The 18,945-nt window shown below is 42.5% G+C and overlaps 1 long non-coding RNA gene across 1 annotated transcript; it reads right to left on the bottom strand.

Annotated features, from left to right (window-relative positions):
- Nucleotides 1-1,108: 1,108 nt before the first annotated feature.
- On the bottom strand, nucleotides 1,109-9,919 carry LOC128811523 (uncharacterized). The gene is made up of 4 exons (XR_008438373.1): nucleotides 9,794-9,919; nucleotides 5,272-5,386; nucleotides 3,484-3,595; nucleotides 1,109-1,184 (listed from the first exon to the last, which is right to left on the bottom strand). It is a non-coding gene; the product is annotated as an uncharacterized LOC128811523 (long non-coding RNA).
- Between the last annotated feature and the right edge of the window lie 9,026 nt (nucleotides 9,920-18,945).

The raw sequence follows: 18,945 nt of genomic DNA on the forward strand, positions 1-18,945 counted from the left end.
TCAGGGACAGAAAAGAGACAAAGGTGACAAGACACCCAAAGAGAATTTAAGCAAACTCACACAGGCTACCTCCAGCATTATATCTATGCACGATCAGACTGGATCTAATGAACCTGAACCTGTCACCAAACTACTGCCTTATACTAAGTGAGAACTTACATCATCCAAGCTTCAATACCTCCCAGATTAGAACATTTCTAATGGTTCTCCTCTTGGCTACATAAACTCCATCTCCATCTATCACAAAGCATGATCTACAACACACATAAGCAGGTCCCAAAGGGTGGACACAACATACTAATTCACATGCGTTAGCACGGGGCTGAGAGTAGAGAAATGAAGCTTTCATCATTTCTTTTCTGTGTTTCAGGTCACCATTTCTTATTTCACTTTTGGGGTGCAGGAAGAATTGATCTATTGCCCTCCATCTGTTGTCAGACTCCTGCAATTAATCTGAGGAGATACTTGTGAAAGTGCTGCAGGTTGACTAAATCTCTTGATGTCGGGGAACCTCTGCACATTTTATAAGCAATGTTACATTGACATAAAATACATATCAGATGCAGCATGCAGTGGCTGACTTGCAGAGATTGTGCCGACTGTGTGTCTTTATGCTTGAATTTGCTCTTGCATTTTGGTAGCATGTAGACAGCTCTATTTGCTGCTTTGAAAGGGTTGAGCTGGGATTTCAGACTTCTTCTGAAGTGCTCCACAGAACTGACTTCAGGTATTTCTTTAACCAAGAATTTCTGTAGTGTTCAGATGCTTCCAGCAAATGTTCAAAGCTTTCCTACACGCCAGTCACAAACATTGTGTTGCCAGCATAAAGACGGGTTTTAGTCACCGAAGAGCACGCTGTGAGTGCTGTGTTCTGAGGCACAGCCTCTGCTTCCACGGCTGTGCCATTCATCTGCACAAGGGAAAACACGCGGTTGGTCGCTGCCTCTGGTCCTCGCGACAGTCTCACAAGGTGGGGAAATAGATCAGGTGTATCAGACTGTTATTGTTCCTGGCTGTATTTGTATTTGTTATGGACTATAAACCCTGATGATCCCATGAAGGGTTGTGACCATGAATCCCAATTGGCTGAGCAGTGCTATTTCATGGAGGGACAAGTCCGGCAGTAATGAATTCAGTCAACATAATGATTTCGGTTTCACTGCACTGCTCTGCTTCCTGGGAATCTGCAGAAGATGAGTGACTGTGTCACAATCATAAATTCAGACACACACAGTGCTGCATCTTCTTATAGAGCTTTAAGTCCCTGTGAAATGTCAGACTAATAAATATGATGATCGTATTTGCTATTTGGCAAAAGTATTAATTAACCTGGAAAAGTTAATAAAAATATATTCCCCAAAATTATGCAGCAGAGAAAATATTTTTTCTTATTCATGGTTATATGAATGCAAAATGCCATGGGTTCTTCATCTTTAATACCTAAGGGATTTTTAAGCATATTGCTTCCATAAAACTTGGTTCATCAGTACAGTACACAGCCCAGATATGCATATTTAATTACTCTGAAGTAATTTACTTGTACAGATGGTGGCATTAGAAGGTCTTACTTCAATTTAAATTACTTCTATTTGAAAAATAATGTTATTTTGCTATGAATCTTGAGTGAAGAATTCACTCTTATTACAGATGAATAATACTTTTCAATTGTAATTAATCTGTGACTAATCTAATACTGCCCAGATAAATATTTTCTCTCCAGTTTTACAAATCAAAGCATCCTCTTTCCAGAAGGTTGATCTAGTTGTATTTTATATCCAAACCTGCAGACTTGGGAGGGGACCCCAGTCTGCTCTTGGGGCACGTGAATTAAGAGCTACAGGAGAGTTTGTTGAACTCCCTGAGACTTCCCAAGGCAGAGATGTTACAAAATTGTTCGCATCTTTCTGTAAGATTAAGCAGGGATTAAAGCAAAAGGATGCACTTCAGGAAAATACCTACCAGGCAGAAGATTTCAGGAAAACAGTGACTCAATGTGCATGTGTGGACTTTGGGAGAAGCTTTAATGGGCAAGGATCTAAAACATTTTGGGCCATGAGCCCTCCCAGCAGTGCAGGTAGCAGGGCCGTGGGGCTTGTCCACCCCTTTGCCATTACTGTACCCCCCTGCACCACCCAAATAGCAGCAATTCCCTGGAGCAGGCAGGGAGCAGAGGCAGGGAAAGCTAGCAGCATATTGCATTACCTCTTACATGCTTCCTGGGAAAATATGTCTGCTCCTTCAAGTCAGATTGTTTTCTTGAACAGCTCTGTAAAAGGTCTACTTGTGTTAGGCTTTCTTCAGTGAACCCCATCTCTATTCAAGCAGAGGCTCTCTCGAAGGGGGCTAATGTGGTTGCTATGGTTAGCATTCATGTTTTATTGAAGACTAAATGGCCAGAACCCACATAAAGGGCTCCCAAGTGGCCCTAAAATGTGCTCTGCCTTTCCTTTCTGCCATCTCTCTTCAGGACAAAACAATTTTTTGACAGTTGATCTGATTTTGCAGGCTTGTCCAGAATAGGCATATTTGTCCCTTCTATCTATGTAACTTTAACACTGTGATCTGGATTTAATACAGTTTCAAACCCTGTGGACCTGCTTCATAGAGCTGGAATGCACCTGAATTTCCCAGAGAGTTTTGGGGGACCTGGAGGTGATGGGTGAGCTGAGCCACAGTAAGACTGACAGAACCACATGTTTTTGTCACTCTAAAATTAGGAGGGGGGAAGAGTGGGGGGAAAGAAGGGGAAATGTCATAATCTTGACCAGCAATGCTGTACAACCCAAGCTGGACTACACAGCCTAGAGTGCAGAGGTTTTGCCCAGGTAGGGCAACCAGGGTGACAGAAGAGAGAAAAGGAACAGGACACATCTCTCCATGAATAAATCTGCTCCTGCTTTAGCAAAGGAGCTGTGGTGCTCTCTGTCTGGCATTCAATTTACTGACTGCTTTTCTTTTTAATTATCCTAATTAGGAAAAAACTTTACCTCCTTTGGCTTTCATATATTTACACTTACACAGAATTTCCCATAGCATCTTTTTCCCAGGAAATCTAAGCACATTCGCTTTCACTGAGTTTAAAAGGCATCAAGGTCACATCTTTTCCATTTTGAATTTTTGTTTTTTCAAACCGTCTGCGGTTGCTGCATCTCAAGCAGATACCCAGCTTCACATTATCCTACCCACTGCTTCAGACTCCAGCTGCCAGGGCTGCACCAAGCTGTGCCCACAGACTTGTACCCTTGCATTCCTGTGTAAGAAATGATTGGAGCAGGGTAATGCTCCTGGGCTTCTCGTCCCCAACCCTTCAGCAATGCTTTGCTCCAAGGGATTTCTCACCAAGTGTTCTCTCTTCAAGGGAATGGGATTCCTACTTGTCCTCACCCCTTTCTAGTCAGGGTGACCCCACAGACTCCCAGCATCCCACTAGTCCAGCCACGCTGGCTGTAACCCTTCAAAGACCCCAGCAGCCACGTGCCAAACCTCAGCAGTGGGTCCGGGTGTGCCTGGTTAGCAGGTGGTGCTGAACAAGCTGAGGAGGTCAAGGATAGCCTGTGTCTATAGCTGGAGGGGGCAGAGGTTGCAAGTAATAGTCCTGTAGAAGTATAGGAATAAGAGAAGGTGAGTCAGGAATTTGGAGAAGATGGGGAGTAAATAGATGCAAACTGTAGGATGGCTATGGCTGAGCCGATCTCAATTACAGTATTTCTCAGTTTAAGTATGCCATTTTAAAGCACAGAAATTCAAGGCTCCAGTTTGTATTTTATGACACAGAGCCAAAAGCCCAAAACAGAAGAAGCATCTTAACAGTTCTGTTCCTTATTTTCATACAAATTCACACACTTGTAGTCATACGCATATAAAGTCAGCCTTAAACACAAGATCCATGGTAGGTTTTTCAACAAAATAATCCTTTAGACACTGATAAATCAAGCAACAATGACACTGGGATATCATAGCATCACTAAAAATGTCACCACAGTTAACAAGCCTGCTTGCTTCAACAAAAAATATTGGTGAATAATCATCCGTCAGTTAGCAACGCTAAAAAAAAATACATGCCTGGTGTTCCTTGCCTAAAAATGATGGGAGTGGAAACATTGTTTTCTTGCCAGGTTATTTTCATTTCAGGAAGAGAAATAACCAGGGGAAACATGGAGAGAAGAATAAATAACAAGAAGCAGTATGAGGGGAAGAAATCCTTCATAATTATGCCATTGCCTCTGCCTTTCTCACTATCAGATTCCTCCCTGTACCATACTGTGCCAAACCACTCACACGCTGGGCATCCTCCAGATGAATCAACACAGTGGCACACGCTTCGAGCGCACATCAGAGGCACACAGGAGGTGTTTGATATTGTATTTATGAACAAATCGGAGACAAGAGCTTGGTAGGGTTTTTTTTTTTGGAAGAGGAGGAGTAAAGAAAATAAGATTCTATGCCAGCTTGGGAGGCAAAACATCTCATTATCTTTTTAAAATTTGTATTAACCACAGACTCTGTTCTGCTTCATCCTCTAAGTGGTAAATTAAAACAGCACACATGCAATCTGTAGATTTGCTCCTTTACCCTTCACTCAGAAAATGTAATATGAAAGACTGTCTGCACTAATCTAGGCTCCTGCATCTGTCCTGATGCTGCACACTGGGGCAGAGGGGCTGAACTGAGGCACTGTGCTGCCTGCAGCACATGGAGGGAGCCCCAGGTGCCACTGGGCAAGAATGGCCAAGCACCATCATCCCAGCCAAGCACAGAACTCCTTCCCAATATGGCAAAAACTCCGTTTTGGGTAATCTTACTATAGCAATTTCTTACTTTACTTTGCAAATAAAAAACAACTGATTATATCCACAAGCCAGCAGGTATGACTACAAGCTATAACCTCCTAGTTGCCTGGCAACTTCCCTGAAACCAACCCACAAAGATTTCAATATTGTTCAAAAGCATTGGTGATGAAACACAAAACCTTTTTCCAAACTATGTTGATGAAACCTTAACAGCTCTTAAGATAAGTTTTCTCACCAATAAACATCCGCTCAACAGGAGGTCACAGAAAAAGGACTTCTAGAGCCCAGCATCACAAGCTGACAAAAAGAGAGAGCTCAAAGGCTCAAGTTCTAGGCCAAAGAACAGAATTCATCTATTCATGTTCATCATCAGAATTCATCTAGGCATGTTCAGCCTCTTCTACCAAACATTATCAGCACAATTGTGTTCTGCTGGTGAAAAGAGGATGTCAGGCCAAAAACTTGATTGTTGATCCCTTACCTTTTAAGAAGCAGAAGTAATCTCCATTCATAGATAGGGCCTTGCACCCAGCTTCCTTCTGTCTGCAAAGTCTCCCCTGTAAACACTCTTTTTCCCCTCTTTTATTTTTCTTCATCTAAAATAGAAAAAACAGATATGGCAATCATTAATCAATCAAATAATAAACTTCATATCAGCTGAGGGAGAGGACAGAAGCTGAGGAGAGGCAGACAAGACACTCCAGCAAATCTCCAGTGGAATGAGACTTTTCTGCAACTGAACTGTAGCTCATACAAGTTCCTCATAAAGAATGAAAATTGTCATGTTTCAAATACTCCACTGGTAAAAGAGTTTGATCAACAAGTCATCAGGCACATAAAACATGAATATTTGCACATATGTTGCCATGTGTATCAGTGACAGAAGTTTTTATGCTAAGATGGGTGTGTGGGAGAGCTCCAGAGGTGGAATGAACACCTCCAGCTTGCCCTTTGTGCCTCTTGTTTCCCAGCCTACACCCTTGCAGCAACTGAGAGCTTGAAACAAAACCAGAGCCTCCTGCTAGGGTAAAGAGTGAAATGCAAACACTCTCCTATGCCAGACTCTGAAGAACATGACTAATACACACTTTCCTTACATGAAAACATTTCCCAGTGCCCCAAATACATATTTTCCCAAGTAAAGGCTGACATTAGACTTCAGAGGTTGGCTGTGTGCTTTAGGGGATTTAAGGCCTGGGTGGACTTAAACATAGACAGTGAAACAAAACTGACTTCCCAAGTCAGACCACTGGTTGAGTGGGACACATCCTTTAGAAAAACACAAAGTTTTGATAGGCATTCCACAAGTCCTAAAAGGCATCCTCTTCTGTGCCTAACTACCTTCACTCTCAAAAACATGTGATGTACTCAAGTTGTAATTTTCCTGGTTTTAACCTCAATTATTTGAGGGGTTTATATGCATTTTTGCTTCATTCTCAGCCATGTTACAAGTATTCAGGTAGTGGGCATATTAACTACATTTAGGTATTTATGCATCCACTTCCTTGCTGTTAGCTTATCATATTTTTTACTGTAGATTCAAGTATGTTCTACCTATGTCCTCACAGGAAAAATATGCTTTTATTTTTGAGGGCTGGGGGGAGTGGGGCAGGTGCGTGGGCTTAGTTAAAAAACTCACTCAAACTCCAACACTGTCAGTGATATGAAAACAAATCGTTATATAAAAGATGTTTTCCCCCTTGTGTTTCTCAAATGATTAAAAACGCTTACAGCAAGAGAAGGATGCAAATTTCAGGAGGAGTAAATGGCTGTGGTTCAGGTAATGGATGTGTTTGGGTATGTGTGCAGGGGGGCACCTGGGGGTGTATTTGCCTTGTTTGTGTACACATGGACTTTTTCAATGTCATAGTACTATGGGCAAACTTTCCAAGCCCTAAACTAACTTTGAAAGCTCAAAATGCAGTAAATTATGGGGTTTGTAAAAACAGAAAACAAGATTGATTTTATATTTGAATTGAGTGCTCTTCCCCAAAACAAGTGTTCACCAAAAAAAAAAATCACCTGATGTTTACTAGATTATTTATTGCACCTTTATCTATATTACAGATGCCCATATAAAAAATGAGCTATTATTTTTAGGTCTTATAAATATATACATTAAATCATTAATCACACATAGGTCTGTATGCAGCATGTCTCTGTGGCAGTCACTATTTTTCTTGTACAAAATGTCTGTAAGATGCCTAGCTGGAGACTGCTTTTGCTGGCTAAAAAATAATCACTTGCAGAAAGCTCAAACTTCTGTCAACTGTATGAAATGAGAAGGCAGAAGGCTATGCCCCTCAGTATTTTTACTACATGGATCAGGAAAACAAATTTCAAGAATTAATGGTGCAAATTTTTAAATATGCCAGAGCATGGCAATTCTAAGCGCGGCTACAAGTTACAGCAAGGGAAAGGTGTTGCTTTCAGATTTGGAAATGCCTGCTCCAGTCTAACCTCTTTGTCAACATGTTTGCAGTTTTGCAACATCCATTTCTAAGTGAATTACCTTATGAAGGAAACCAAAAGGCAGAAAACTAAAGAAATAGGGGTCAAATTCCTTCTGTGAGATCTACCTTGTAAAATTATCCAGAATGTAATAATACCATGTTATTGACTTAAGCACAGTTCCCTGTGACATGCTGCAGCTGACCTGTAATTTTTATCCTACATGTTGCCAGCACTATTAAAATGACACTTGTGAATGTAAATTAAGCTCACAAAGGGGACAGATTGTATGATTCTGGTTTCTCTCAGATGCCTGTAGGCTATCACAGGTTCCATATGTGAAGTAATTATGTTCACTGAAGGAAAGAATAAATGCTGTCAAATTGTGTACTGAGAGAGAAAGCAGCTATTATATTGCAGTAGTCACTGGAGCATTGCCTTAGAAAGTGAAAAGATGTATAAGAAAATAATAAAAAAGAAAAACTGGAGCAGAGCTATATTAAATATAACCTTTAAATTAGTATCTGCTTTTGAATACATATTACACAAAGCTAATATTTCACAAATAAAAGCATTTTACCTTTTAAATCACATTTTCTTTCTCACATCTAGAGGGCATAGGGCAGAATATTTATTGAAGGGGTAAAGAACAGGTGGAGCATCTTTCAGCTTTCTGTGTTTCCTCAGGAAGAAGAGCCCTCCAAGGCGCCAGAGATGCTGTCCCCACCTCCTTCCCCACCACAAACCTCCTCCTGTAGGAGCTGTGCAGCAGCCAGCCTTCCTCCCCAGCAGGCAGACACGTCCCACCCCAGCCCTGCCTTCCCACCCCATCCATCTCTTATGGCCAGCTCCAAACCTCCGCCTGCCACAGGCCCCCAGCCAGGGCACGAAGGCAGGGCAGGAGCACTTCTGAAGACACCCTGCTCTGCAGCACGAAACCTTGGCTGCAGCAGGCTTGGAGAAGGTGAGGCTATGGAAGCCAACATAGCTGGTAAAAGGGAAGGCAACACTTCCATCACCTCCACAGCTGCAGTGTGGCCCTGCTCTCCTGTGCCTGGGGGAGGTGAGCCTATATTTAGACCACAGAGGTCATCAGTGAACCAGCACAAGAGGGGAGAGAATACTAAACTGGGAAGATAGCCTTTTAAAGCCTTTCACTTAGAGAGAACCAAGGACACCAGAAACAGGGAAAACTAAGTGCTTGTGTGGGTTTGGATTTTCATCCAGAAATGAAACAAGGAAAGAAAGGAAGTTAGGATGCTCTGAAAACAAAACAAACAGGAAGGCACATTTTCTTACAGGGGTATAACTATGGATGTAGAGGTCATGAAGGAGCCCAGAACAGTGAAAAACAGGAGACTGAATGCTTCCCTATGCTTTTACTGTTTACTAGAGTCGCATCACAAAGTTTTGCACTCTGGAACTTCCCACGGCAATGGAAAGGGGATATTTCTGCAGTGTCCCACCAGTGCTAACTCTGGATCTCTGCAGCCTCAAGCCTAATGGTGTGTAAAAAGTAACTGAGGGCGAATAACTTCCCAACAGAGCTGCCCTCCACCCTGCCCAGCCTGTGCTGTTGTTACCTGCATGCCTGCCACTAACCTGGCTGCCTTAACAGCAGCCTGTGCTCAGGCTAGAATTGGCTGCTGTGCAGTGCTGAGAGGAGCAGAGCTGGCTGGAGATGGCACAGTACAGGCATTAGCAACTCAAGCACTCAGTGTCCTGTGTGGCCCAGAGAGTGGCCTGGATGTGTTCACCTGATACTCAAAAGCTGCTATGTCCAGGAGACCAAACCTTTCAGACTGCTCTCTGATGTGAAGGCAGCTCTTGGGGAAGCAAGGCATCTGATGGAGCAGAGGAGATGCCTGGAAGCTCTCAAGTCCTCCTCCCTCTCCCAAAGCCACAATCAGCTCCTGGACAAGACTGTATGAAAGCAGTCACTCTAGGTCTACAGGGTCTTCTTCCAAGCAGGTGATTTTCCTGGTTGTCACCATGAGGCAATTTGGGTAATTAACTTGTATCCAAGGACCTGTCCTGAACCTGGAAAAACATTTTACAGGCAAAGTGGTGATCTGCCCTGACCAACAACCCTGGAGTCCCTGGTCATGGGTTCACTACCCATCAAATCCTCATGTTCACATGAGCAGTAAAAAGACATTAGGTAACGGCATGGGTTTGTCTCATCAAAGCCACAGCTTGCAGCAAACCATTCTGTTTGTACAACATCACATCTCTGCTTCTGGGAAATTAGAAACTGTGGCACATTTTTTTTTGAGGTTTCTTAGGATAAAAAAATCTGACACTCAGCTTTTGCAGTCTCTCCATGGAAGCCCTTTTACCAACTGCATATTGCATTTAGTAGAGCTGTTCAGCACAGAGAAATACTCTGAACTGAACATTGTGCAATCATCCTTGGCTGTTTCTGGGCACACACATCTTCATTACTGCAGGAAAGGGCTGCCAGGCTGCCCCATGCACTGCCACCATCAGACACAGCACGGTTCACATGTCTTTACCTAAACTCTCTCTATATGTTAAAATATGAGGCTTACATCTTAGGATGTAGGGACCAGGGCCTGGCACATCCTGTCGCTGCTCATCCTCTGCATGCCCAGAAGCAGCCAGCCCCAGCCCTGCTCTGTGTTCACCTTGACTGAAAGGGCTCCCAAATCACTTGGGTTTCTCTACCTCCAGTACTGTGAAGAAAAATAATAATATTTTGGTCATTGCTTTTCCACTTCTGTTTCATTTCCTGGCCAGCTACCCCACTCATACCAACATCTCCTCTGCAGCACCAAACCCTGGCAGCAACTTCCCCTCTGGGATCCTCAGCAAAACCAGCTAACTGCCTCTTTGTTCAGGCCATCTTGGTAACAAAAGGGCTGCGAGCACAGCCCAGAGAAGAGTCCAGATGCAGATATCAACACAGAGCAAACTCTTCCATCCCATGCACCAGACCCGCCTCACAGCTCACTACTGTGAGTAGTGGCTAAGAGACAAGAGGAGACCTACCCAAGCAGAGCACAGCTTGAGCACCGGCAGAGGGCTGTGGGAGGAAGCCCCCAGCCATACCCCCAGGACAGTCACCTCATGGCATGTAGGGGCACAGAGCCCTGTGCCCGCCCCGTGCTGCCAGCCTGCAGCACAGCCCCCCAAGCCCCCAGCCCTGGGAGACACGCACCCTGTGACAGAAACCCTCCCAGGAGAGTTTTCTGGAAAGGGGGTGCTCGTGCACAAATGAACCATCTCATTGTGCAGCCTATTATCACCAGTTGGTCACGGCTGGGTGGGCAGTGCAATGGGCAGACAGCCTGCCTGCTTCCAATTAAACACAGTAGCAGTCACACAACACACTACTGCAACTTCTTCTTGAATAAAAACCCCTTTGAAATCAACTACCATTTCCTAAGCAGCTGAAAACTATTAAACAACTGTTTGCAGGGTAGCTCATGTCATACGTGGGAGGCTGAAATGTAATGTAGAAATGAGAGGGTTTTTTCTGGTTGGCAGCACTGACAGCAACTAAAATGTATGACTCTTTCAGATGCAGCGTGGCAGAAGCAGGGTGAGGATCATCCAGTGCTATTCACTAGAGAAATTGTTACATATAAAGAGAAGGCAGAATCAAGGATCTCAGGATCGTGGCAGGAAGGAGGGGCAGGGAGGAAAAAAAGGAAAGATGTGGTTTGCTTTTGCAGTTTTAATAAGGATTTGTGGGGTAATGTTGTGTAAAGGTAATACAGCTGGATCTTTAATAATAATAACTAGAACCAACTCTCCATGTTAACTGACCTTTAAATATTATTGTCCCTTTCAGTTTACCAAAAAGACATTTACTTCATGGAAGATGTTACTCAACTCAATATAAAGATCCAATAGGCTAAAATATGCTAAACTGACATTTAGAATTATCTCATAACACTTTTTTATAATAACTCGTATTCTCCCCATGTGACTTGAATGTGAGGGTTTGGGTTTTTTTTCTTCCAAAGTATTTTGAAACCATTTCAAATAATAGGCAGATATTGCCTAGACATTCAGGCTATCTGTAATGATATTAGGACCTTTCTCAATAGCTGAGTAATTACTCCCTTATTACACTCAAGGCAAGTTGAAATCATATGCCCTGCTCAAGATTTAAACCTCCATCACACAGGTAAAGGAAGCATTCAGACTGACATTTTACATGTGTAACTGCCTTTCCTATAGTAATGAAAGCATCTATGGTATATTGCCCTGATAATCTCTGAAATCCGGACAACTGGCAGCACCAGAAAAAAACCCCACACATTACTTGGCGGGGGAAAGGCAGTGGGACTCAAGTAAAGGTAGATGTATTAATTCTGCCTATGTTGCAACCATTTCCCAGGGCCCATTTCAGACACAGCTGTGCCCAAGTTGCCACTGCTTAGGGCAGCAGTGTGTCTTGGTGTGCTGGAGCCCTGGCTGCTGCCCCAGGGGTTGTGTGTGCAGCCTTGTGCCCTGACACCCCACTTGCTGCCCCAGACCCCCAGCAGACACAGCAACTCAGCACTCCTCCCTTTCCAGCTCTTTGCAGAGCCAATTTTCCTACACTGGTGAGACAGTTCTGGCCTCCAGGTCCTCCATCCCCTGCCACATACTCCAAGCACACCTCCAAATGTATTTGGCATCATAAACCATGCTTGAGAAAACAAGAAACAAACATTTCTCATTCCTTCTTGCTCCTGTCATGCATAAGAGGAAGAAGTTCAAGTTCTGACACCCTTAAAATGGACAGAAAGCAGGAGTCACCCAGCAACAATGAAGACATAAGCCATCCTTGACTTTTTTAAATTCTGCATTTTCTTACCCTGCATTTTCCACTCCTTGGACCTTCCTCCCCTGGCTACCACACGTTACAGCTCAGCTACCTTGGGATCTGTGGGAGATGGGTCCTTTTCCCCAGACATCCTTCAGCGCCGAGAGGAGGGAAAATCAGCAAATTACCAATGTGCCAAGAATGTGCGAAAGTAAAGACATGGTAAAGTAACACATGATAGTAAACATCATCCAGCAATCCACTTTGGCATTCATGGTTATGGTATTTCATAATGCAAGAGGAAAGACTGGCCATAAATGTGACAAAAGACTGCTAGCTGATTAAAAGGAACACATACACAATCAGCAAAGAACTGAAATGAAAGCTACAAAGAAAACCAATGTCTTATGAGAATTTTAGTATTCTGTGATTTCAGCAAAAGAAGTAAAGATAGAGAGAAATTATGTCATAAGTGGAAGAAGGCTAATGTCATAAACAAAATCTGTAGTATTTTCTAAAAACACATTCTAGATACATAGATACAATGTTCACAGGATGTGTTTTGGTGAGCTCTTCCTTAATTCACAATACTTTTGGCATTAGCAATTAGAGGAGACAAACCTAATTTTTACTTTGGTACTGCAGTTCATTTCAATTGAGCTAGCAGCAAAGTACATGCAAAATCTAAACAGAAGACTTCAATAAAATGCTTGAGACAATCATAGGATATCTAGCTCATGTAGGGTTCCACTGTGGAAACGTATTATTTATCAGTTTTGCATCTTCCAATGAATTTTAAAAAGAGTATTATCTCTTTTCTTATTTCAATATTTGTTTAGTGAGTCCTGGTAAATTCTAGGTCAGATATTTTGCACTAAACAACAACAACTAATTATCTTAGAAATCCACAGTGATAAGAAAACTGCACAGTAAATATGTCATAACCAGGCAACAGCAGAAGGTAAGTTTTTATTTCATTTGCTGTGGATTGCACAAGTTGGTAAATGTTTTCTGGCAGGTGTCCTTCAAATTCCAAAAATAATGCATCCATTTTATGGCATTATCTCAATTTCTATTATATTTGTTGATATCTTTGCAGTAAAACCATATTGTTATTAAGGTTATCATTATAATAGAAAATTGTATTGGCTTTTAAAAGCCTGTTCTATTTTATGTGTATATAAATAGGAACATTATGATCACGCATGATTCCCATTTGTCCTTGCTATACTCTTGACATTGCTGTAAATGGAAGCAGAGCACAAAGCCCTTACCAGGGCTTAAGATATTGCCCCTTTGATTGGCTGCACAGAAACCAGTTTTGCTTTTGTCATGCAAAATCTGACCCTGATGATTATATACTCCACAAGGTACAAACACTATGTTCTCTTTACCTTTGACCACCAAGGTGGTTCTCTGTGCATCTGTATTTGTACAGCGTGGCAACAGCAAAGCACCCAACATGTGCCAGAGGAGTGATTTTTGAGGATTTTGAAGTGTCTAAGAGCAGTGAGGTGCCCAGTCCCAGGTGCACAGTGGGGAAAGCGAGGCATGCTGTCACCTCCAGCGGGCTCCTGAAGGCATGTGTGACCCCCAAGGCTCTCCAAGTGTGCAAGCTGTGCTATGATTTCTGGAAGTGCAATGCAGAAACCCACTGTGGGCACTGATGTGCCTCTCCAGCAGCAGGAGTATCCTGGATTTCCACCCTTAAAGACAATCCAGCCTAGATTTCTACCCGTGCTCAAGAGCAACAGGCCAGGCTGAAGATGAGTGCACGGACCAAGCCAGGGCTGGGCAAGGGAGGCCAGACGTGGTGGAGTAAGAGTGACTACACCCTGAATCAGAGATAAGGCACTTAGGCAGGATGAAAAATCTTCAAAAATCATAAGCAAGGTGTTTCATTAATGAAAGTAATTAATGCCGTGACTGCTGAGAAATCAAATAAGTTCAGATGGTTTCCTGTCACCTGATGACCAGCTAATGGCTGTGAATATTGAGAGCATTTTTTTTTTTTCCCAGATAAGATGCAATTTAATTGCAGCATCTTGAAATGTTTCACAGAGTGCAGTTGTGTCTCCTCCTTGCTGACACAACACCCAGTAGTTCAGGGAACACTAGGGCATGTGATTACAGGGCAGATCCCAGTCAGATACACCATATAATTAGGGCTGATGTATGGTGTGCTATGCTCTGAGAAAACCAGGAGTCTGGTCTAAAAAGTTCTCTGAATTGGGGTAATTACAATATTAATCACAATCCATTGAACTAAAATGGAATTAAATACAAATTTTCCGTTTATATAGTAAATGCTGAATAACAATAAGTTAGCAACAGCATTTTGGTCTGGTTTAACTGCCTAACATCTGGAGAACATTATTACGGAGTCATCAGCCATTTGGCCAGTGCCCAATACGAAAGCAGTTTTACCCTTTTTTCTCTAAACATCAACACAGCCTCACCAGAACACACAAACTTCTCTTTTCTCAAAATAGCCTCTTAAATAATTCCAATATTGTAGAATTTAGATAGGATAAGCCACTTGTTTCTGTTTAGAAAGCAAACAAAACTGGATCAAAATAAGAGAGCAATTTTAAATATCTAATTTAAGCAAAGATCGTGCTGCTTATGAGAGCCTGTGGTAAAGGCAGTTGTTCCAGCTATTTAAACAATACGATTACATGGCATTTCACAGGATGGAAGAGACAGATTACCAGAAAGTTGAAAGCTGTGTGCCCTTGTTCCTACATAAATATGTACACATAACATATCACTTGTTACTACCAAATTTATATGAAGTATAATTTGGTCTTTATTACAGTTGCTGAGCTTGAAAAGAACCTCTTTACTTATGAAGAATCCCTTTTTTTTCTCCGTAGTAATGAAAAAACACAGTTGTCAGCACAATATCCTGACATTCAGGATGCCAGCCTGTCTATACCAGAGTCAGATGTGAAAATAAATAGATATTAAACTGTCAGTCAATGAAATTACAAAGTCAAGAGCAGCTCTAGCTGCGATTCTGTGCGTTCTGTTTGATGGACACAGGTGTTTAAGTGTTATGAAATCCAGCAGAGCCTCAGAGTGAATAATGCACCTTCCAGCAGTTCTGTCCTAGCCAAAAGAGCTGCAGTGAGCTCCCCTCTCACCTTGAGGCCGCTAAGCAGTCAATGTACCCTAAGAAAGGGGACAGAAAGGCCTTCCAGGTTTATCAGAGCTAAAGCCCAAGAACTCTTACAGTCTGTGTTACAGCATACATTGAGCAATTGCAGCTACACTTCTCTCAAACTGTGAAGGTTAGTCCCACTGGCTTTGCATACAAATCTAAGGCAGATGCCCAAAATCCACATCATTTATTTATTATTCATAAGGCACTTAAAGTCAATCATCTGTCACTAATAAACATTAACACTATTAAAAATTAATGATCATCCTACAGCATGCTGAGACAGATTCTTCTTTCTGTTTGATGAGTATTGGAGCAAAGTACATTGCTTTCATTTACTGACTCTGAAAGTGTTTATGCTTTGTGTAATGCTGCTGCTTCAGCTGCTCCTCTGAACACCAGTGACCCCTTTTCTTGGAATGCCAAAAAATTATCAGTCTCATGAGAGAAACTTGAAATGATGGTTTTAGCTACAAATATGTATTTGCAGAGAAGAAAAATAAATCATGGACTCAAGGTTATCACACATAGCACAAGCCTTTGTGATGACAGGGATTTTTGTCTCCCTTTCCACTTTCTGCTGAACAGTAAGGTGTCTGTGATGGGGGACACGTGGCCCCGTGTTCCCCTCTGTACAGTGTTCCCCACTGTACAGGAGGGTCCTGTGCTCAGGTAATATACCACAAGTGGACAATGAGGCTGGAAATAACAGCTCTGACAAGACTACCTGAGAGTCTCACAAGCTGGAACAAGAAAAGGCTTCCTGAAGAGCAACTAAAAAAGGTAACTTCACCAAAGGTCCACACAGTGTCGCAGGGCACTTTCTTCTCTTAGTGGGTGGGAGGCAAAGCCCACTGCTAGAGATGAAGAAACAGCTTGCACCTTAACCCTCAAAAGGACATTCCCTCTAAAAGTAAAAATGATACTAAACCCTTCATCTTTTGTGTTCACATTTTCAAATATAAATCTTGGGGAATCCCTTTATGCATTGCTGTCTTCACAGGCAGAACTCATAACTCAGCACTGTTTCCTAACACATGCTCATCATGTTTTGCCCTGTTTCTTATTTTAGCAATTATTTAATTGTGGAAGTGCTGTAACTACATTATAGGCAATCACTTGATACACAGTTGATTGTGCTAAAATGCAGTTAAATAAATCTAACCAAACCTGCATTGAAGACCAGTCGAGAAGTAGAAGAGAGAAAATACAATTGTGTGCATCAAGTCAAAGTTTCTGTGAGTTATATCAAACCTTGAAAAACAAGCTAAACTTTAGGTCTCAGTGCTACTGATATACTGGGAAAACTTGCCAAGATAGAAGATATATTAATCTTCTTCTTGCAATTTACAGTCTAATATTTCAGTGCCAAACCATTTTTCATAGAAAAACAGTGACTGTTAAGAAATAGAAAGAGCTTTGTAGAATAAAGTGACTGCAATTATGCTGTTTTTTTTTTCCTTTACTGATGTTTCACATGAAATAACCAATGAGGATTTGCAAAGAACAGCTATCAGAGCTAGAAATGTACTGACCAATTGGAAAAACATGATGCCACAAGACTACTCCCTCTGCTGAGGACTGAGAAGTGTTCGTGTTCCATACATTTTACATTCCTGCTTGCTATTGTCATTACAAGTGACACTTGGGGCCAATTGAAAAATGCAGCCATTCAAAACTAATACTGCCTTTCAGGGTGCAGGAAGTCAAGAAAAAATGAGAACTCCCTGCAGTGTCCCCAACAAGATCCAAAGAAAAGTCTTTTCAGGTACTGCAGGGCATCAGTTAGTGCCTCACACACCATTTTTACACTTGCACATCTCCCATCTTTTTCAGAGCCACACAAAGGTGGGCAGCCCCATGAGTCTTGACTAGGGAACTGAGACCTGGTCCTGCAATCACACACACACCAATAAGCTCCACAAAACCTCTAATATAACAGTTTTGAACAGAATTTGGATACACAGCCTTCTAAATCTCAGGTTTAAGACTGTTCTGAACAATATTTTTTAGTCATGACACTTTGTCCTGCTGCCTGCTCTCCACTGACAGTAGACTTCTTCATAATTTCTCTAATTTTTATCTGAGAATTCATGCACTGGCAGGACAAGTTACTCTTATAAAGAGAACTGGAATTACAGTCAAGAAGAAGATATATTAAAGCATCATTACTTAAACATAAAAATGCAATGAAACTGTTAATCTTTCCCTAAGGTGAAGGTGTTTATTGCTAAGGTTTTGCAGCACAATTACATTCAAACAGAAAAATGTTGGCTGAAAATAAAGGGGTTTTGTTTTTTTTTTTTAATCTACCTAGGAGAAATGGAAAAACACCTTGAAAGTAAGCTGCCTCATATCAAATATTTGACTAAAAGCTTTATTATTAAAAATACTAAAATTTTAAGGATAACTTTGAGAAAGCCAGTCAGCTAAAACAAAGTGCCTTATCTTCCCTTCTTAAATATAACCCATAGAATCATAGACTGGCTTGGGTTGGAAAGGATCTTAGAGATCATTTAGTTCCAATGCCCCTGCCATGGCCAGAGAGCCTTACACTAGACCAGGTTGCTCAAAGTCCTGTTCAACCTGGCCTTGAACACTTGTGTGGATGGGACACCCACAGCTTCTCTGGGCAACCAGTTCCAGTGTCTTGCCAGCCTCACAGTAAAGAATTTCCTCCTGATACCTGAACTAAACCTATCTTCTTTCAGTTTAAAGCAAATTCACCTTGTCCTATCACTACATGCCCTTGTAAAATACCTTGCACTGACTCTCTGCAGTGTGCAAGCTGTAATTTATAGTCACTTCTAATACAAAATCTGATTGTTTTTTACATTTTGCTGTGTAAGCTACATTTCCATAAATTTGTTGCAGTTGTCAGAACACAAACACACCACAGCCCCAAACATACACACAGGGTGGTTCATGCTGCTGCCCTGGAGCTGCTCCCCAGCCCACAGGGGACAACTGCTTGACAAAGAGCTGAACTGCCCTTCAGAGGGGGACTCCTGGTGCTGGATGAGGAGATGTGTCCCTGGGACACGCAGTCTCACAGGTTGCTCACAGGCACAGCCCCTTCGTTTCCAGCCTGCCCTCACTGTAGGGTGGCAGCCCCCCAAGCTGGGTCTCTCAGCTGTTCTGCCTGTTCACCTCCCCTCTGTTTTCAGTCAGGTGCCTCAGATGTCACCTTCCTCCCACCTGAAAAGACACAGACCTCTTTTCCTCCCTAGACAAAGTGGTGCTACCCCCAGGGCCCATCAGGAGGCCCATCAGAGGCCATACAGGTTATAGATAGCCAGGGACCTCGTGTGGGCCTCTGGCACAAGGGACACAGTGAGAAACCCAGCTCATTACAGCAGGAGGGAGGGCGGCCCACACTGGGCCCCAAGGAACAGCGATGCTTCAGCACCAGTATTTATAAACACAACTGAGGGCTGCTGTCTCTCTCATATGATTGCTGGACCACAAACTATGGGCCATCTGCCTGCAGACTATTATCACAATCTGTGAACAATTAGAGACAGGATAGTTCATTTCAGAAAATAGCAAAGTTAACAAAAAGGCACAGAAAAAAAAGCCAGAAAACAACCCAAAAGCAAGCAACAAAACAGCAGTCTGCCACTGCACATAGCCACATTTGCCAGCCCTTGAGCCCCCAGCTCCTGGACCACCACATAAGCTGCCTCAGAAGAGACAATTTCCGCTGCTGCTGAGGCCACGGTGGGTGCCAGCAGCAGCTCTCCTCCTGCAAACACCTGGCC

The sequence above is a fragment of the Vidua macroura genome, chromosome 9 (genome assembly GCF_024509145.1).
Source record: "Vidua macroura isolate BioBank_ID:100142 chromosome 9, ASM2450914v1, whole genome shotgun sequence".
Lineage (NCBI taxonomy): Eukaryota > Metazoa > Chordata > Aves > Passeriformes > Viduidae > Vidua > Vidua macroura.